General features: G+C 48.0%; 2 long non-coding RNA genes across 2 annotated transcripts; one reads left to right on the top strand and one right to left on the bottom strand.

The window, feature by feature from the left end:
* The first annotated feature begins 52 nt into the window (after positions 1-52).
* On the top strand, positions 53-4,904 carry LOC142001338 (uncharacterized). Its single transcript, XR_012642454.1, has 3 exons — positions 53-279; positions 4,012-4,127; positions 4,445-4,904. It is a non-coding gene; the product is annotated as an uncharacterized LOC142001338 (long non-coding RNA).
* Positions 2,184-19,139, bottom strand: LOC142001339 (uncharacterized). The gene is made up of 3 exons (XR_012642455.1): positions 18,863-19,139; positions 6,735-6,867; positions 2,184-4,119 (listed from the first exon to the last, which is right to left on the bottom strand). It is a non-coding gene; the product is annotated as an uncharacterized LOC142001339 (long non-coding RNA).
* Positions 19,140-21,896: the final 2,757 nt, after the last annotated feature.

The following is a 21,896-nucleotide window of genomic DNA, read 5'->3' as shown; positions in this document are numbered from 1 at the left end:
CGGCAGCTCCCGCCCCGCCGGGCTGCCGGGGGGGGCTGGCCCCGGTGCAACCCGGCCTGGAGAGATCCGGGGAGCTGCCAGCGCCTCCCTCCGGGGGGCCTGGCTGAGAACGCCGCGGGGTGGGCACCGGCCAAGGGGTCCGGCAGGGTTCCTCGTAAGTTTTTCCATGCACGTGCAGGATGCATTTTGTTGCCTGCACCGAGGGATGTGCACCACACGCTGCCGGCTGGGGGTTGCGCCTTTGACTCTTCCCTGCAAGGCTGAGCAGGGGCAGGCGAGGTATGGACGGGGCTCACCCTGGGATCGGGCCCACGGGCTGCAAGTGATCCACGTGTATAAAGGGGGCCGGGAGCCGGGGGTTTTAAATAGCTGCAGGTGGTGGCCAGGCAGCACAGTGGGTGAAGGGCAGGAGCCCTTTAAATAGCAGCAATTTAAAGCGCTCCAGACTCTCAGCCCCCTGCTGCAACCCCAGTAATGGGGTATAAATAGTATGCCAGCCAGATGCAGCCTGCAGGCAAGATCTGGCCCCCGGGACATATCTTGCTGGTCTGTGCAATAGATGGAGAAATAATTTCATTAATAAGAAATGTGCGGCCCCGGACAGCTTTCCAAAAATTCTGAAGTGGCCCACGAGCAAAAATTAATGCCCACCCTGGCTTACAGAGAACACTAGTGCCGTGCCCTGCCACCGTCCCCCTTGGGGTTGTCCCCAGACAGTGTGACAGCAGCAAGGCCAGCCCCTCACTTCACCCCTCTCTGCAGACCCCTTTCCCAGCAGGGCAATATCGCAACAGGCCCCAGGCTGACACTAGCATCCATAAGGCCCTGGGTGAATTGCAGGATGATTGTCAAATACAATGACAGTTGACTTGCGGAGAAGCCATGGAGAATTGCAGAAAAGTAATAATGGGCCTTATTGTTTCTGGTAATAAAGTCCATTGTGCTATCCACAAGTTTCCCCTGTTGGCCACTCAGGCCTGGCAGTGGGCACCTGTGGCTGACAGTGGGAACGCAGGGCTGACAGCGTAGGGTCCTGATGTTGGTTGCCTGGGGCTGAGAACAAGGGGTTGTGGTTGTGCTGTCAGCGGCCTGGGGGGCTGAGTTCAGGGGTGGTCTGGAGCTGACAGGGGCTTCTGGGAGCTGAAGGTGTGAGGGTCTGGGACCAACAGCTGAGGCTCCTGCTCTCAAATCTCTGCACAGCAGGGCTCCCACTGTCAACACTGCTATGTAAGTCTCCTATTGCAGAATTAGCAGTTCCTGCAATACTGCAAGTTAAGTAGGGCCTGAAGCAGAAACATACTGAACAAGGTGTCCCAACCCTCCAGTCTCAGCTTGTGAAGGCCCATCCTTGGGCAGTAACAGGTGCAACATTCCTCTGAAGCCCTGGTTAAGCTCCAGTGGTATTCTCTGATCTCCACCTAGAATGACACCTAGGTTTCCAGAGCAGATCAGCACCTTGCCTAAGCCCTTCCCATCCACTTGTAACTCACACTCCTAGGTGTGGCTCACTGTCCCTTGTAGAGGCACTTAGACCAAGAATTAGCTTCTTCTGCAGCATTGCCTCACAGGGAGCAGGCTTTTAGCTCAAACTGTAGAGGCTCCTGCACTGAGTTCCAAAAGTCCCAGGTTTGAGTCTGCCTGGGGATAATTGCACAAGTGATGTCAGGGTCAGATTTAGAGGTAAGAAAAGCCCTGAAAGCCACTCCCACCTGGGGGGGTTGGTGGCTATGTCCCTTTGTTGTATAAATGTGTCCCCAGAACTGGACACAGTGTCCTCACATCCCCCATGTGTCTGTGACATTTGGCAGCTGCTCCTCAAATATTAGGACCCTCCCTGTATCATAGTTAAATAGGCCTCATGCTTAAATCTGTCAGCTCAACTGTCTGCACACACATAGGGTAATGCCTTGGTAACTGCTCATTCCCTCCCCCAACTCTGGAGGGTCCCTATGATCAAATCAGTGGTTTTTCACATTTAAGCACTCCATCCTATTTTACGGCAACGGTGACCCTCTTTCATAAAAACTTGCATCACCGCTCTGTTAAATCCAGAGTGTATTTGGATTTTGAATTGAAAGTCATTTGCACCATGTGATTACTTTGCTGTCTGATGTACAGTATATGGAAATAAACAACAAGACTTACTTTCAAAGGAATTTAATGTGTTATAAGGACAGGGGAAGAACAATTTGTTTTTGTTTCCTTAAAGTCTCAAATGTAATACAAGCAAATTCCATGCAGTATTTTAATATCACCTTTAATAGAGGACTGTACATCTGTAACTCTATGCATGTGTTAGATTTCAGCCAACTACTAGTATGTTTTAAATGAAATATGTGCATAAGTGTTGGTAGGGACCTAGAGGGTTTGTTAACATGAAAGGGTTATTATCGGAAGTGGGCAGGTTAGGCCTGAAATGCAGGTTCTGTGAAATAACTTTTTACAAGCTTTCCAAAACTTCCTATTAATAGATATATTTTAACGTAATTGAAAACAGCTTTTTGGTTGAATTTAAACATTCCCATCTGGTGTTGGCAACCCAAACCTTGCAGCATTGCTTTAGAAGCCAGAAAGTGAAATTGATTTAGAAATAAAAGTAGAATCGACTAAACTATTTTCATTGTCCAAACTGAGGGAAATGCAAGATGTGGATAAGCCACCTGAATGATGAAAAGTAAATTAGATTAAATATATTCTTTCAGTTTTAACAACCTAACCTATTAGTAATATTTTATTTCAAAATATACTGTTTGATTTTTAACCTGACAGTATCCCTTTAAGACCAACAACTGTGGTCTGCATTTGAAACAGGAAATTTAAACGAACTGGTATCAAAACATACAGCTGGTTCTCTAATGTAGCTGGTAAATAACAGCCTAGACATGTTGCGAGTATATAATTAAGTCAGTTTAAGGGTCCCTGTAAAACTGCAGCCCCCAATTCATCAAAACCCTTAAGCATGTGCTTAAATCCATCCCTGTTCAGCAAAGCACATAACCATATTTACATTTTAGCACATGTTTAAAGCACTTTTTCCCTCTCATTTTTCTCTATGTGCAGAATAAATTTTGTTATGTGTACTGAGGCACATGCCGATGTGCACCACCAATAAAAACACACGCTGCTGGCTGAGGGCAGCTGTGGACTCTCTGCTAATCAGCTGGGCAGCACCTGAATTTCTCTTGGGCAGTCACCCAATCGCTCAGGGTAGAGGGAACACTGGTTGAAAGCAGCCTTGAAGCCAAGGGGTTTAAGCACGTGCTGGAATACTTGGCTGACTTGAAGCCTCGTGGCAAAGACGTCGGCTGAACCCGGTTCCCAATTTACAGCGTGGACTGTGCTGGAGGGTTCCACACCTGCCAACCTGCAAATGGCCAGTCCGGATACTCTTTCAAATTCTCTGACAAACGAGGGTGATAAATTGGCCTGCCAGCCTTTGATGGGGCCATGTTGTTATGCCTCTTCTTGTGCATACAGTTTTCTGTGTTTTTCACCATCGTCGCCTTAGGCAGCTCACCATACGCCGTTGACTCGGGCAGCTGGTTCAGCACTTTCTCACGGCTTCCCCTGCCCGCCATTTCCCCTGTAGCAATCGCACAAACAAGCCACCCGTCAAAACAAGCCATGCTTCTGTCTTGTGGGCAGCACCCTTGCACATGCAGCATTCTTGCTGCTCTGCCAGACAGCCGCTGCCCACACCCCGTTCACGCTGCTGCTCAGTGTATGGTACTGTCTTTTTTGTCATCCTTCCAAAGTGCATAGCTTACATCCTCAGACCCTGGTGGTGGTGGTGGTTGTGCGGGGGGGTTGGATGCTCTGGCTGCACAGTCCTGGGTCTTTTAGGATGTTTTGAGCACAAACTCCAGTTGCAGTGTGTCCTCCATGGCTGTTTTCTTCCCCAGTGAACTGCCAGAGTCAGTGTCAATGTCTTTCCCTGCCTGTGCTGAAAATGCAGTCTCAGGCAGGAGGACTGTGTAGGAGTCACAGAACATATTTCTCCATGTGTCGTAGCAGCTGGAGAGGGAGAGACCGTGACAGCACGAAGGCAGCCTGCATGAGAGAGGCTAGTCATCAAATCAAGGTCTCCTGCATGGTGGCACAGCACCTCTGAGCTGGTCTCTGCCAGGGTAAGAATTTATGTTTGAAATATCCTTGTAATCTAGCCACTTCAGAAAACCCACTGAGGGCTCCAAAAGCTTTAAGTTGGCCCTTAGCTGTGCCGTCTATGAGCACCCCCAAACTCTGACTTGTCTTCACTTTCAAGGCCTTTCACTCAATCCTTTTCCCCATCCTACCCATCTTCTCTCGTTCAGGCCTTGTCTATGCTTATCACTAAATTGAAGCGCCAGAGGTCAATTTTCTGGGGTATGATTTAGCAGGTCTAGTATGGACCCACTAAATCAAATGCCGAGGCACCCCCATTAACCTTTGTATTCCTTTGCAGTTGTGAGGAGTAAGGGTAATCAATGGGAGAGTTTCACCTGTCAACTTTCCGCTGTGGAGATGGAGGAGAAATTCATGAGTACATAAGAATGGCCAGACTGGGTCAGATCAATGGTCCATCAATCCCAGTATCCTGTCTTCTGACAGTGGCCAATACCAGATGCCACCAAAGTAATGAACAGTCAATCTGGGACCCTTTCTTTCCCGCACCATGGAACTGGGAAGGCTCAGGTGGTCATCTCCCCCCTCCTCCCCAGCCAATCACTTGTTCACAATATTCAACTTGAGACCCTGTGGTTTGGATCCTAAGATTCAGAATGGGGAGTCCTCATACTCAGTTACTATGGGGCCAGAAATTATTTCCTAACAGCTCCATGCCTCAGTTTACCGTTCTGTTACCCAGGTATAATTTTCACCATGTAGGAGTGTCGAGAGGCTTAATGAATTAAAGTGTGTGTTTTTAAAATTAAAGTCCTGTGTGATTCTTTGAGAGGTGGCATTTCCAGAATAAACAGTATTAAAGCACTGTCCAAATAAATTATGTCCCACCCCACAGGTGTTTTATTGAGTTGGTTGTAACTATTTTACATTTCCATTGCACCTGTCATCCATACGGATTCTACTTGTCTCCTCACCACATGTATTCCAAAATTCATAATTCTACCAACTCTGGCCCCTCATTTGCACTGGCTCTGCCGTTTCAGGTCAGTGGGACTTGGACTGGGAGCCCTCAGTACAAAAATCTGCGTCAGACTGAAGGGTTAAAATGTGGGTAGCATAAAATAAATGAAATATAATAGCAGATTCACTTGAAACAAGCTATGGGACCGATTTAACAAGCTATGGGACCGATTTAACAAGCTACGGGACACAGTTTAAGGGAGAATATTGCATCGTTGTCCCACAGGGTGCCTTTTCCATAATTTAGGGCTAACAGGCTGCTTAGGGCATCAGGAATCTTTGACTGCATTTGAAGCCTTAAATGTTTCCCATTCTTAAATTTTTCTGTATTGACTGTCATGTTGCCCTGGAGCCATTTCAAACTCAGAAGCATTAGCCAATGCCTTGTGAGAAATACACTTTTCTCCTTATCAATAAGGGCTGGATTTTCTGTTGCTCCGGCGTCTTGGCACCAGTGCAGAACGCCGGCACTCTGCTTTGGCAGCATTGCTTTCCCATTTTGCACTGAGTACGAGACTGTGCCAGGGCAGGGCCAGAGAGAATCCATCCATGTTTACTTTACAGACCCAGAGGCTAATCCCAGGAGAAGCAAAATGACACCAGGCTGCCTAGTGTGCTAACTACAAATGGTTCCTGATTGCAAGTTTTTGACAGTTTCCTTGACTACTGTGGCTTGATTATTCCTTTTCTGCCCTAGCAGAACCATGCTCATAAGTTACCTTCACACACAGCATGATTGTCGTAGCCGGGGTCACAGACAATATAAACAAGACTGCTGATTCCCAGCTGAGAAGGAGCCCTCTGGCCTTGAGTAGCAGCGTGTTCCTTCTAATCAAGGTCTGCCAGCCTCGTAGGCGCAGCAGATTAATGGATACAATGCATGGAAAACAACCAAGCAACTTGTTCTTAGAGCAGCGGTCAGCAACCTTTCCCAGGTGGAGTGCTGAAATTTGACCTTTTGACCTGTAGGGATGGTCCAAGTGCTGGTGACACTTTTTAAAACTCACCAATAGTCCTTCTAACAACAGCTTCATTGTTAATAAATGCAGATGTAGAGCATTACTGCTTAGGTAGTGGTTGGTGGCATTATCTGGTCTTTTGTTAATCCATAGGTGGCCTGGCTTTGAGCAAGCTCCCGGCTGCCTGGAGGAGGAGGGGCAGGACTGAGCTCCCACCCCATGTGCCAATGAAAATCGGCTTGCAGGCCATTCTTGGCACCTATGCCGGGGGTTGCTGACCCGTTTTAGAGGCAGTCCCTGCAGGTCAGGATTGAGGAATGTTGGAGAGGCAGTACAGGGAGGCTGTCCGTGCTAGGAACACAGGGATCACCTGACTGGATGAGAACTGTGGTCCATCTACTCCAGCAGTCTATCTCTGACAGCATCCAGCACCAGATGCTACAGAAGATGATGCGAGAAATCTCTTAATCCCGAGTAATTAGAAATTGGTTTAAAGCACAAAATCTAATATGCCTTTCCCAATTTGCACTAGCATCAACTAATCTAGCTCTGATTATTCTTGTTATGCTTAAAATCAGCCCACCCCTTTTCACATCCTGCTCTCTTTCTGGTCTCAATGACATCCATCCTTCAAGGTATTAAGGCACCTACCTGCCAGTGAAATCCTCACGAGTTAGATGCCTTGCTAGGGAGGCTCAGGGCCCAAGTTTAAAATCATGCTACCTCAGTTTGGGGAAAGAAGTGTTGCTTCCCTTTGTGCTCATGTCTCTTTCCTTATTTAACCCTGCAACAGAAAGAATTATTGGTCCACCACAGCCAGACAGACCCATAAACCCAAGCCAATGGTTCCCAGCCTGGGGTCCGCGGACCCCCCAGTGGTCTGCAATGATATTGCGAGGGAGGCATGAAAAAAACTAAAAGATGAATAAAAATTATCATAGAAAATAAGTTTTAAATAAATTGCAAAGCTACAATCAATTATTATTATTTTTAAATTAAGCATCTTCCAATAGCATTATTAATTGCCATCCCACAATCTAGGTTGTGGTTTCCTTTTTCATTTAATGAACTGTGCACAGGGGACTAGAGTTGGTTTTGAGGGGGATCCACAAATGGTTTGTGGGGGGTTATTGGGGATCCGCACTAGTGAAAAAATTGGGAACTACTACCCTAAGCCAAATACTTGGCACCATCTATCAGCAAGGTTAGAAAGTGCACAGAACCATTCTGCATCCCTAATGATGTAACCATAATCTGCCTTTCTGTGTCTCTAATTCCCAAAGGAGCCTCACAAAAGGTCAGTATCATTATCCCAAGTTTACAGAGGGGGGAACTGAGCTATAGAAAGGCGAAGTGACATGCCCACGGTCACCCAACAAGTGTGGATAAATCAGCTGTCCTGTCTCCCAGCACTGCCTTCCATCTACTGGATCATTTCTGCACATGCTCTGTGCAATTCACAATGGAATTGCCTCCTGTGGTCTGGACTCTCCTGTTTTGCATTGTCCAGTCAGGCAGCAGCAACTGGAGAAATGGAACCGAACCGGAGAGAAATTCCTGCTGGCAAAGAGAAGTGTTTGTGCCAGCAGAGGATTGCAGGGTTGGATCCAGTGCAGCTACTGTGCTGCAGGTGAAATCTGGCCAAGATACCAAATCATCACGTGTTCTGGAGGGAGCGTAGGTTAAGGAAGATAAATACCACGAGCATCTCCCAGGGGCAGAGATGTGCATTTAAAAATTCACACCCATATACCAGAGGTGCCTGTAGGGGGAGGCAGTGCTTGGAGGGCCACCCAGAGAGGCAGGAAAGGGACATGTGGGCGCACTCCATTAAGCCATTACAATTCTGTTGAGGGCACAAGATGGTGGTGCATCTTCCAAGTGTTACCACGATTTACCTGTGCACATCAGCACACAGCACACACGTGCCTCTCTGTCTCCTAGACACATGCTCCAGCCATACATGCACTGAGCAACACTCAAAGCAAACACAAACCCAGATACTTGCCATGGAATCGCACTCCCCACACCCAGGCAGAAACAAACCTCTCCCCCCCGACATTCAGCACATGTGTGCTACCTCATGGCCACTTGCCCCAAATACACCACAATAGCCTCACCTCTCTGAACACTGAACAACACTCAACAACCACCAGCACAATAACATACAGCCCCTTATGCACATGCACACTTCAGATGACTTCCATAGTTGTTTTTAATTATTGCAATCCATCAAAACACAGGTTGCTGCCCCTATTTCCAGCCTCCCAGCTGACAGCTGCAAATGTTGACACATGCCAGGAAAAATTGGAGCTGGCATCAAATAGGCAGCGCACTTACTTCCAAAAATGCAAAGCGTCTACACGGTCCCCACATGCAACTCGGAAAACTGTGGCATTGCTGTGTCGGTTTCAGCAGTAGCTTAACCATGATGTGTATACCACATGGTGCCCCCTGTATCTCAGCTTTCCAGGTGATGTGCTGGTCAGAGACCCCCATAGGCTATCTCTACTGTTCAGCCAGCATGTCTCCTGCTATTCCCCTTTCACACATCAGGGCCAGTGCTGTGTAATCTGCTGCTGGGGTGATGCTAGCCCACAGATCCTGTGGTGCAGCTGGCTGTTCTAAGGCAGCAGACGGTGGGTCAAATGAACCACTGGTGAAATGCTACCATTGATCTCACTGAGTTTAGGTCAAAACTCCCAGTGCCCATATTCTCCTGGGAGGCTGCATGAAGAGGGACAGCTGGTTGCCATTGATTTTAGTGGAAGATTTGCCCGAGTAAAGGTAGCAGGATCTTTGAGTTTTATCTCTTATTTGGTTGTACACTCATCCCTCACTAAACGAGCACTTTACTTACAAGTACTGGCTAAAACGAGGGACACATATACTTACCTTTGTTCCCTAAACAAGTGAACTCCCGCCTGCTAATACCAGCCTTACCCCACTCCCCACAGTTCCATCGTGCCTCATCCAGAACCCCCCCGCCCTCCGCATGGCCCCAACTCGCCTCAGCCCGAACACCCCGCCCTCCCCACGGCCCCAACTCGCCTCAGCCCGAACCCCCCACCCTCCCCACGGCCCCAACTCGCCTCAGCCTGAACCACCCGTCCACCCCATGGACCCAACCCACCACAGTCTTAACCATTAGGCCCGCCCCATGGATCCAACCCCCCACCAGGTTTTAACCTTCCCTCCTGCTTATGGCCCCAAACTGCCCCCAGCTTTTAACCCTCCCCAACCACACCGCCCCCAAACCGAAGGTTCACTTACTTTTCAAAAGCAGTGCCACATGCTGCCACTCCTTCACCAAGTTACGAGCACTTGGACCGAAGCAGAGACTTTTACATGTATTTTAATGGGAATTTAGCGTCCCTCTTACAAGTTTTCACCTACGAGCAGAAGTTTGGGAACCAATTGTGCTCGTATAGCGAGGGCTGAGTGTACATATATTTGGTTAATAAATACTATATTTTTATTTTATTTCAGTTCACAAAGAGCCAGATTCTGATCTAAATTACACCAGTGTAAAACAGGATGAGCACTACTGAAGGTGGATTATGCCGCCTATTAACAGCACAGTAACGGAATCCAGAATGTGGACCCAAATTTATATAACAAAGATAAAAATACACCAACCATCCAAAATTAACCGTTAGATTAAATAACCCTGAGCAGGCATGCATGTGTTTAGTGCTGGGCAAAGAATTGGTGAGATAAATCATATTACTGTAATCTGAGGCACTCCTGTAATGTCTTTTGGCCGAGGATCTCAAAGCACTTGCCAATCATGATTGTTTGACACCTCATGGTCAAAGTGTGTGTCAGGGAATGAATCCAGGAGGCACTAGTGAGCCACAAGTAGAGCTGTCAAAAAAAAAGGTCGCCAGGATTTTTCCATCAGAAAATATTATTTTTGCTAAACTGAAATATTTTGCAGGATAGGGTTGAATTGCGACAAATGTTTGGATGGACAAGTGATGTTGCAAAGTGATTTAAAATCAAAATGGAGGGTTTGATTCTATCATTTCATTTTGTTCTGATTATTCCATTGGGTATGGACCTCTATATTATATTTGTTATTTATTTTGTGTAAATTTTATGTCATAGCATAACATTATTGGAACATTTCATTTCAATAATGTTCGTTCAGTGTTTTCAGATTGAAAATATTTTGGTCTGCGGAATAGTTCGATATTTTTGACTTTTGTCCTGATGTGGGACAAAAACAGATATCTAAATATCAGAATTTCCCCCAAGATGAAAAATTCATTTTCCAACTGACTTTACTTACAATCGCTTGCTGCTCTAACCCCTGTCATGCTGAGAAGATGGCTTTTTCATGAACGTTTTCAAAGAAGGCTTGCCCGATTCTCTGCTCATATTTAGGAAAGATCAACTGCAAACTCACAAAGGTAATCTCAACTATGATGAAAACTTGAATTCTCTTTCCAGCACCCTGTAACAGTGCGCGTAGAACCTGCTCTTTTAAAATGCTACATTTAGGGGCCCCATCCAAATCCAATGAAAGTCTTCCCCGGGCAATGGATCAAGGCCTTAAAACAGGAAGATGGAAAGGCTATTGCATAAAATACATTGAATGTCTCTGTTTTAATTTTGTTTGTGTTTCACAGAAAATACCCAGCATGAGACAAGATTAGCTTGTCCCCATCATCACACCTAATATATCCCTCATCATTCTGATTGGAACACCCCTAACCCCTCCCCCACATTACATGATTTGTTTGCAGCTTATATTTGCATATGATAATAATTGGCTCTGCCTGTTTAAGTACAGGTTGAACCTCTTTCATATGGCACCCTCGGGACCTGACTGGTGCTAGATGAGAGAATTTGCTAGACCATGGGAGGTCAGTATTTTCTAGCACATGACCAACACTTTCACTGCTTACTGGGCTCTTGGAAGATATTTCAGGGTAAATTACAGGTAAATAACAGCACAGAACACTAAGAGCCAGGAATTGTGGCTGGACACAAACTTTAGGGGACCATGAGAAACTTGACCATGGTAAGTGGTTGTCTAGCTAACTAAATTCATTCCAGATTACAGATATTGCCAGACAAGAAAGTCCCGGATTAAAGAGGGTTCAACCTGTACAATGGTCATATTTCTGCCTGAGCTGTGGGCCACATGCTGGACTCCTTAAGCAACAAGAACTTTGGTTTAAGGTCCAAGAGCTCCAAAGTTATTAGGTTCCTAAGTCCTATTGAAATCAGCCTCAATAACTTGGAGGATAGAGGCCTAAGTTTTGTTTGATTAAGGACTGCTAAACTTGTTGGGTCAGATATTAACTGCGGTTAATAAGTGCAGGTCCCTGGAATGGTCCATGATGCACCATCTGAAAAGTGGAGTTAAATAGTGTAAAAAATCCTGGCTGCTCCTTCTAATAATAGCACCGAGCCCCATCATAATTATAACAATTTTTCATTGCTTCCTTAAGCAAACACTTTCTGCTTTTATGTCTGCCCAGCAAAACTGTGTCTGTCCTGTCACATGTTCAATTGACATACTTGGTGGATGCTATTTTCACACCAGAGCCACAGCGTGATTCATGGGTTTCAGTAGTACGTTGCCAGGATATCAGATGTCACTGCTGTTGTTGTTGTTTGTTTTAAAGTTCAGACTGTACCAGCACGTCACATTTAATGTGCAGTTGGGAACAAAACCTCTGAGACTGTATGGACGTAACAGAACAGATGGGCAGTGACTTGCTGCTCCAATTGCCGAGACTTTGAAGCTAATAATAATCGTAACCATCCCTTTTCATCTCATTTTAATCCTTGTAATCTCCTTACTCTGCATTCAGATTGTTGTTTTCTTTGTGCGCGGGGCTCACTCCTCACAGCCAGGAGATGCGCTTTTCCCTTTACAAAGGAGCCACCCAAAGCCAAATTTTGTTCTTAGAGATTTATAACTAAACTAATTCCACACAAGCCCCACTTGCCTAACTAACAACTGGCAGGGGTAGATTTTGAGGGCAGATTTAGAAGGATGTTGATACGTTTAAAGAAAAATCACCTCAGGAAGGAAGCATGAGTTAGGGGTTACAACAGGAGAAAGGGAAGCAGACATCTTGGATTCTGGCCCCAACTCTGCCATTGATTTTGTTTGCAAATTCACTGGTGCTAGTTTGCATTTTACATAAAGCTCCTGCTCCCAGAGTCATGTTACCAAAGGTATGTGTATGCAACAAAGTTATTTTGAAAGAATGGCCACTATTTCAAAATAACTTTGCAAGCATCTGCACAACACAACCGCTATATAGTGGGTTTCTTATTTTAAAATTGGTAAATCCCTTTGGCTACATCTACACATATCCTGTCGGAAGGGGTATGTAAATACAGTGGGTCAAAAATGCTAATGAGGCACTGATCTGAATATGCAGCGCCTCGTTTGCAAAGCGGCAGCCACCCAGAGCGATGAAAGTGCTGCTTTCGAATTGCAAACTAGCTGTGTAGACAGGGTTCCTTCAAAAGGAAACCCTGATTTTGAAATCACCCTTCTCCCAGTTTTTTTTGGGGGGGAAGAAGGGTGCTTTCTAAAATGAGACTTCCTTTTGAAGGACCCTGTCTACGTGGCTATTTAAAAGCAGCACTTTTGACATGGCAAGTGGCCACCAGTATGCAAAGGAGGCACTGAATATTCATATCAGTGCCTCATTAGCATTTTCAACTCACTTCATTTACATGCCCCTTCTGAAAGGGAGGGGCAGTGTAGATTTCAGCCACTGTATCAGGAAAAGCACTTATTTTCAAATAGGTATTTCAAAACGGGCTGTGTAGGCTGGGAGTAGAGACTATTTCGAAATAAGCCATAGTGCGTTCAATGGCTCTGTTTCAACATAGGCTCTGTTGTGTGTAGGTGCTCTATTTCGAAATGGCTGAGGGATATTTCAAAATGCATTTTGTGTCTAGATGTGCTATTTCATAATAAGCTATTCTAGAAAATCTCTCCTGGAATAGCTTATTTTGAAATAATGTTGCTGTGTAGACAGAGCCTGAGTGAGCATCTTTCAGTAGACATCAAGAGTTAACCCTCATTGTTGAAGAGAAGCACTCAAAAACGTGGCCTCTCAAGGCTTACAAATCCAGAAAGCCAACACAAAGCCAACTGTGTTATTTTAAAGTCTCATGATTTGGGGGCGGCTGAGTCATGGTACTGGATCGCTCAGCATTGGTAATACTGGAATTCGGTCCAGGACTTGAGGCCAGGAGCTGGTGGGTGCTTAATGCTTTTGAGAAACTCCGCATTTCAGCCTTGATTTTGCAAGGGGCTGAGCCCCCACATCCCCGGCAGAACAGCAGTGGCAGACATTAAGCATTTCTGAAAGTCAGGCCCTTTGTGCATCCCCCACCTGAAAAATAACCCAGGCCCTCCTGAGAGTTGCAGTGAGACAAAATTCACTCCCAGTTTCAAAGTGCTTTGAGGGCCTTGGATGAGAGGTACTGTAGAACTCATTCTCTCTGCTAAGAAGTGGGTCTGTCCCACGAAACCTCATCACCTAGTAAATTATTTTGTTAGTCTTTAAAGTGCTACTGGACTGCTTTTTTTTTCTCTGCTGAGGAGCAGATTTCTCCTCTTCCTCACATGCATGCAGGGATTTCAGGGGGTGTGATGGGATGGGCATACCCCACACTGGGACAAAAGGGGTTCAGATCCTGTGGGTGAAGGAAACCCCACCCCTCCTGCCAGGACTGGGTACACTCCAGGTGTTGGGGCAGTGTAAAAGAGCAGTTCAGATCAGGCTAGGCTGGATGCTGGAGAAGGACCTGCTACAGGAGTGCCAGAGGTAACCCGGCCAGAATCCCAGATGATGGGAACTGGAGATTCAGGAGACGACGTTGAGCCAGTGGAGCCTCTGCGGGGGACGAGTATGGCAGAGCCCCAGGACCGTGAAAGCACGTGGATCACCCCAGTGCCAGAACTGGTAGGAAGTGACCCAAGGAGGATGCGTGAGTGGTATCATCCACCTGCGTGAGCTCAGAATGTTGTCGTAGGATTCCCCACTGAGTGTGTGGTGGATCATTTTCCCACTGACAGGGCCCTGGGTCAGGCTCCAGAGGAGTTATGAGGGTCCAGGCCTCCCAACTGGGGCTGCTGCCTCCAATCCCCTTGGACTCTAGTTACTGCGCTACTGTCTCTAGCCACTGGGCAGTGCTGCCCTGCGTCACAAGGGATATTGGGCAGACTCGGGCCATTAGGCCACACTGCCTGGGGATGACGAACTGATTCAAGTCACCTACAGGCTGGCACTGGTGCCCCAACACCTCTGTGCCCTTGCCATCACGGGACTGGGTGTGCAGTCGCGGCAACGCGGGCCGGCTGCATGATTGTAATTGAGAACAAATTCTATGTGTAAGGAAATCAGTGGAAGTTTTGTCTGCGTCAGGACTACTGCCCTGGCCTCACGGTGGGACCCAGTTTGCTCCGTCCCTGGAGTTTTTAATACGTTTGCTCTGTCTTGCTTTCTTAACCCTGGTTCCCAGTGGCCTGACCACATGGCAGTATCCAGCCTTCATCTGTGTCTCTGAGTGATTCCTACAATACCTTCTGAGAGAGCTTCACCCCCACCCAGCCACAGACCAAGTTTATCTAGTTTCTGAGCACTGCATATCGTTCAGCCTGTATTGATACAGCACTAGGGAAAGTTCTTTGGAAATCTACTTACTTTGGACCCTACCAGGCAATGCAGCAAGCCAAGGCGGGGTGATGTTGACAGTGCACGGTTAATAACTCGCGCAAACCGTTACCATGTCAGAACTGTGATTTTTCTGGGGGAAGGATTCCCTGTTTCTGTGTGTGTGTGCACAGCTCTTAAGACAATGGGCTCTTGGTCTCAACGGAAGCCTCTGGGGGGCTCCTCCACTACAAACAAATAAAAACAAAGTCCAAACGTTGGACCTGATCCTTCACTCCGTGAAATCAATGGGCGTTTTGCCACAGGTTTCAGAGGGAACAGGATTGGGCTCCTGGGAGAAACAGGTCTTTTCTGCCATTTTTATCAGATGGGAGGCAGGCTTGGGAGAATTTTGGCAGTGCCCCGAGCTTGCACGCCCCCACCCAGACACCCTCCCCCATTCTTGCTTAAGGCACTGAGAGTAAATTTGAGTGGGGGCTGGGCTGGGCTGCGGGGCGGGGTGGGATTGGGTGCAAGAGTGCAAGAGGAGGTGAGGGGCGCAGGATCTGGGAGAGAGTTTGGTGCTGGGTGCAGGCTCTTAGCTGGGGCAGAGGATTGAGGTGTGGGGTCAGGGTGAAGGTTCAGGGAGAGTTTGGGTGCAGGAGAGGGTGGGGGATATGGTGCAGGCTCAGGAAGGAAGTGGGCTGGCTGAGTGTGCGGTGTTTCCTGGAGCACTCAGGTGGCGGTGCTGGGGGTGGGGCTGTCCCTGTGGTGTTGCCTGCAGGCACCACCGCTGCCACTCCCATTGGGCGTATGGGTGCTTGGGCCAGGGGCAGTGCACAGAGACACCCCCACAACATGGGTCTGCAGGAACATTCGGACACCAGCCTGGAACAAGCACTAGGAAGCTGCTCTAACCCCTCTGCAAGTGATGAGCCGGGGGAGGATTTTAAAGTGTCCCTGGGGGCAACAGGTGAGGCTGGGGAATGCACATGAGGGAGCACACAGGGGTGACAGATGGGGCCTGGGGAGACACCTGGCCCTAAACTTTGGAACTCACCACCTATGCCTGTCATATCTATTACCAGCCTGAGATGTCAGGAATTCATCATGCTGCTATTTTGACAAATTCCAATTGCTAGACAACCCCCTGCCCCAATAGGCCGAGGGTTTCCCATGGATCCCCAGGATTTTTCAGGACGGCGGGGGGAGGAGGCCTCGCCCTGGTGGATTTTTTTCACGGGATCAGAATCTCGCCTGCCACAGCATGGGATCATTCCCTCTCTGGATCCCCCCATCATGAGCTTGAAGCGGGGCAGATGAGCTGGACCACTCTAAGCTCTTCAGGGCAGCGGACATTGGCATTACGTCCCACTGAGATTTACGGGACTGTCTGAGTGATAACAAGAAATCACATCACCCAGCAAGTGCGCGGTCATCCCAGCAGCAAACGTGCTTTTGCTTTGCAGCTTTAATTTGAGATTGGCTAGCTCCAAACACAGGTTTGCATTCTAGGTCGTACGCTCCTCTGTTGCCTGCCCTTGCATGGAGAGAGATCAATACATCCCTCCCTCCCTCCAGACCCCATCCATGCCTCCCTGTGCCCCAGCCCCTGTCTTAAATCTCTAAGGTGGTCTCTCTCTTATGGGGACTGAGGTCTGGAAACTTAATTCCAGCTGCGTGGGCTGCATGGCTCCTAATCTGCTGAAAGCAGATTATTGCTGTTGAACAGCGTGCATGAGTGGGCTGGGTGTTTATAAACTCCATGATTTCTGTTCTAGTGGTATTTCCCGTCTGCCCTCTGCCATGTTTGTATGTGTGTGAAAATAAGAGCACATAGGGAGGTTACTGAAAAAAAAAAAAAAAGGAGCTCATGAAAAGGGCAATCTCGCAGCGGTGGGCGGTTTTAATTAATCAGATGTAAATTGGGACACGTCAATGTAAGAAATACAGCAGCAGCATATCAGGGGGCTGATTCACATTTCTGAGGTGGTTTGGTTAAGAAGGTTTAATTCTGAGCAAGAGGAGATATGACAGGAAGGGGGAAAAGCATGTATTTTGTGACCTCCCTTTTTTCCTGCTACGATCCCACTATCTTTGGTGAGGTAAATAGGCCACGAATGCCCTCACCTGTAAAGGAAAACACTTACTAATCTAATACACAGTCATCCTTATGTTTCATTCTAATGCAGAGTGAAGAACTGAACCATAAGACTCTTGCAGATATGTCCGTACTGGAGGGAGCTGGAGATGTGATTTCCAGCAAGAGTACAGTGTTCCCTGTAAGCTGAATGCTTGGGCTGCTGTCAGAAGAGAGTCGGGTGCTGCTCAGCTGCTTAGCAAAATGCCCACGTTCAGCAGCGTGTGTCTCCATCGCGGTGCACATCCACACGTCTTAGTGCACATAAAATTTATTCTGTCCATGGATGGGAAAAAAAACAAAACTAGAGGGAACTCTGCTAAGATCAACATGTCTACCCGACCTCTGTCTGAGCAAAGCACGTGCAGGCACTGGGATATCCCTGAGTACATATCTAGGATCCCAGAAGGGATCAGACTGGGAGCAGGTAGCCCATCCTGCCACTTATGTTGTCGTGGCTACGATGATCAGAGCCGGTGTGAGTGCGTCTACATGAGCTGTGAAGCTCACATCCAGTGCTGATGTAGACATACTCTTAGATCCCCCAAAACAGCAGCAGGGGCCACAATGGGCATTTAAAAATTCACAGGTCAGCCCTCTCCCCAAAAAGTGACAATAATCCCTTTTGATTTGCCTGCTGGTTTCTGATACTAAGAGTGTGCTCAGGCCACATGTGCTGTCCTTTCTCCACAACCAGATGGGCTGAACACTTTGCAAGGAAAGCTGAGATTTGCACCTGGTCGCATGCCTCCAGCAGCTGGGAGATCCGTGAAAACGTCAACATGACTTAACTCTTGCTTAAGTTGTGCGAACTGGCAGCAGTGACTCAGCCATTGGATTGTTAGTCTCTTTGAGAGCCCAAGGACATCCATTGACATGGACCCAGGAAATCAGGTGACTAAACACACAACAAATGAGGCAATGCCCAGTGCCCAGTGCAAAATTTCCTACATCCTTGTTTAGCACCGCGGCAACTGCCCCATGCAAAATGGCATCTGTGTGCCCAAAGGCAGCAGTTAAACCCCTAAGCACACGGCTCGCAGCTACTGATGAGCAATGCATGCGCACAGCCTAATGCTTGTGGAGTGACATCTCTGCAAAATTACCTCTTTAGTTTGCGAGGGTGGGTGACACCTCTCTGAGTATGTGGCATTCATGGGTATTAAGAGGTAATTAGGCTCTTTTTGTAGTGGCTGATTGTGAGGGGATGTCCATATCCTGCACTGGGACAAAAGGGATTGAAATCCTGTGGGAGGAGGAAGTCCCGCCCCTCCAGCCAGATCAGGCACTCTCTACCTGCTGGGGCACTATAAAAGGGAGTAGCTCGGCTCAGTCTGGGCTGGGCCCTGAAGGGGGAGGATCTGCTGTAGGAGCTCCCAAGGTAACCCAGCCACAGACCCAGACAATGGGAGCCAAAGGCTGTGTCGAGCCTTCAGAGCTGGTAAAGCCTGAAGACTCCAGAACCACATGGATCACCCCAATGCGAGAAGTGGTAGGCTATGACCCAGGGAGGGTGTGGGTGGTGCCTCCCACCTGCGTCAGCTCAGTGTGTTGTGGTAGGATTTGATGAGTGAGTAATGGATCATTTCCCCACTAGCCCCTTTGGAGTCGGGTGGACCTGGGCCTCCCCAGTGGGGCTGCTGCCCCCAGCCCATTGGACTCTGACCATTAGACCATGCTGTCCTGTAATCCAAGGGCTCCTATACAGTCTCTGCCATTAGGCCACACTGCCTTTGAGTGAGTGAATAATTCAAGTCACCTATGGACTGACAGCAGTGCAGGAGGCGTCTACCCCTCCCCATGTCCTCCCCCTCCTGGGATGGGGTGTGATATGCTGTGACACTGATCTATTATTATTATTATCAGTGTTACTGTCACACTTACTGCCTCTAGGCATGGATCAGGACCCCGTGGTACTAGGTACAGTACAACAACACACGCCCTGCCCCAAAGAACTCACAAGCAAGTGTGGGGAAAAATGCTGGGAAATAACAACATACCTTGCAAGTAACAGATGAGTCTTTGTTCCTTCTGCATTCGTAGGGTGGTTTCTTTCCTCCTACTCCGCCGCATTCAGTTGAGAGCTCATGCTGGGACTTCTCAATAAAACTCTCGCTGGGAGACCATTCACCGGGAGAGAGAAGGCAACATTTGGCTATTGCGTTCGACTGTTAACAGAGCTAATTACTGGAACCTTTCCTGTAAGAGCTGCAGCTGAGGCGAGAGCCTAGGTGCACGCTAGCTTGTGGGTGGTTTGCTTCATGTCCTGCAGCAAAATGGCTCTGAAGAGGGACCTGCTATGAGGAAAAATATTAATTACTCTGAAATGTGCATCTTGCCACTGATTTGTTTTATACCTACATTTTGTCCCTGTCATTAAATCTGGGCTGGGTGCAAAAAGTGGTGGTTGTTTGAGGGCTGGGGTCAAAATGGCCGTGGTAGGTCTTGCACCACATCCCAGAAGTCACCTCCATAATTAGGCCTACCTGCAGAGGTGGAAAAAGTACCCCCAATGTTACTTGAGTAAAAGTACAGCTGGCTGGGGGGTTACTCAAGTAGAAGTCACTGGTGCCCCTCTGAAAACGTACTTGAGTAAAAGTACACACACATCACCTCCTGATTGTACTCAGGTATCCAGAAGTGAAAGCAGCTGAATGTGTATTCAAGTAACTTTTGGGGGTTTTCCACCTCTGCCTACTTGTCCCTCTTGTTGGCAGTCCCATAGGCCTGAATAGGCCACAGAAGCCAGGGCACAGTGGAAGGATATTAGGCTTATTAATTGTAGGGGGCAGGCACTCCAGCAGCGGAGAAGACCAGTGCATGCAGCGCAGCCTGCTACTTTACGAGCAGGCCCAGAGGGACAGCTGTTAACCCAGTGCATGAACCCCTGCCGAGGAGCTCCTTACAGCAAGTGAGGTCACTTGCATCAATTACCTAATTGCTATTTTGCATGTAGTCCAGGATACATGCAGAAGTGTCCTGTGCTCGCCAGAGTGTCTCTGGGTCTGGTGCTGAGCCATCGCAAGAGAACATGTGGCTTCCTTCCCCCAAGCTGCTTATTTAGGAGCGTGTATGTAGTTTGGCTTCACCTGTTGTTCCTGCCAGACCTGGCCCAAGCTGAAGGTGTTGGGAGCTGATCCTGTAACCCCAGAGGTACTGAGACCACATACTAGGGAGAGTGAAGTCTCTGCTCTACAGCCTTGTCTGAGAGCCAGCCACCCTTTTGCTCACGTGGTAGAGCACGTGGCTTTAGCCCCTAAGGTCACAGGTTCAATCCCTCCTGCTAACGACCCAGGACTGTCAGAGTTACACATACATGTGCAGATTGTTTTCTAGGTGCTGACAAAATCTATGTGCACTGAGGCATGTGTGAATGTGCACCACCAGTAAGGGGGAAAAATCCTAGCTGTGGGTGCTCTGCTAATCAGCTGTGCAACACTTGAATCTCTCCTGAGCAACCGCACAAGCACAGAGCTTTCAGGGAACGCAGGTGCTAAGTGCATTTCTGCTTCAGCTTCAGCGGTTACTCGGGGTGCTCTGCACCCTGCCTAGCGATTTCAGAGCAGTTGCTTGGCTAAACAGACTTTTCAGGCGGCCCTTTCGAGATACGGTGAAAAGTGACAATGCACGCATGTAGTATCCACCCTAGTGCAAAGGTCTGTGTAGGGCAATGTTGTGCTTTCGCACGCTGAGCCTCTAGTGCAGGGGTCAGCAACCTCTCAGAGGCGCAGCACTGAAATTTGACCTTTTGACCTCTATGCATGGTCCAAGTGTGGATGATACTTTTCAAAGTCACCAATTGTGCTACTTACAACAGCTTCATTCATAAATAAATTCAGATGCAGAGCTTTAGCAGTTAGGTGGTGGTTGGCAGCATTAGCTGGTCTTTTGTTAATTCACAGGCAGTGGCTTTGACCAGGATTCTAAGTGCATGGGGAAGGAGTGGTCGGGCTGAGCTCCTGCTTTGTGTGCCGATGAAAAATTGGCCACGTGCCACTCTTGGCATCTGTGCCAGGGGTTGCAGACCCCTGCCTAGTGGCTCGGTATTGGCATTTTTACGTTTCTTTGTTGAATCAGGGGCTCTAATGCTCTCTACAAGCACCACACAACCTCTAAGAGCCACTACCTAGAGCGTTAGTCCACCAGGTTGCCATTCTAGTCATCTTAGAAGACCAACAGCCACACTAGGAGGCCACTAGCTCAGTAAAGTCAGAGGAGGAATCCATGATTTCAGAAGAAAGCTTGACAAGCTATTCCAAGCTGCCAAAGGAATCCAAGTTGGAGAATCTCAAGAATTTCTAGAATTGCAAGCGGGTGGGAAACAAGAGGCGAGGCTGGAGGATGAGGTTACAAAGCAGGCTCAGGGAAAGGAGATGTTTGAAGGGCCTGAAAATAAAGAGATCTCATGACTTAACTCCCTTTCCATCTTCCAAGTGATGCAGCTGAAGTAGCCTACGAATGGCCTGCGATGCCAGCAGTCCTCAGCAATCCTCCTTTATCTGGAAATGCGACAGCATGTTGGAGCCCAATGGCATCCCAGAAGCTTGTGACTTTCACTGCCAACAGAAGCATTGGCAGCTGTTGTTAGAAATCACAACTGGGAAGAAGATTTTTTTCTTCTACTGAGGTGTTTACTGCAAGCTCCTGGCATTTACTCTTGGAGGAATGGACAGTGAGACAAGAGGAGAGCTTATCCAGTTGTGCATTGACACATGGACCAGTTGTTGCGTTCCATCACTCTGGCTGTACTCTTCCGCTGTGCAACGCGTCTTCTGCAACTCCTCCGCTATCGCTGCCAAAAAGGGGAAACTGAGGATCCACAGCCAAGAGGGAACTGGGAAGGCTCCAGTTCCAGCTCCAGCTGCAGACAAGGGCTGCTTGGGACTTTCAAGGTTTCCACTCCGCTTTGGAAAACACACACTTCTGAGCTTCATGGTGGAAGGAGAGCAAGGCATGCTGATACCTGCCATTCAGTGTTCCCTGTAAGCTGAGCGCTTGGGTGGCTGCCCAGGAGGGAGCTGGGTGCTGCCCAGA

The sequence above is a fragment of the Carettochelys insculpta genome, chromosome 24 (assembly GCF_033958435.1).
Source record: "Carettochelys insculpta isolate YL-2023 chromosome 24, ASM3395843v1, whole genome shotgun sequence".
NCBI classification, from domain to species: Eukaryota; Metazoa; Chordata; order Testudines; family Carettochelyidae; genus Carettochelys; species Carettochelys insculpta.
Note: the sequence above shows the minus strand (reverse complement) of the source record. Positions and strands in the feature narration are given on the sequence as shown.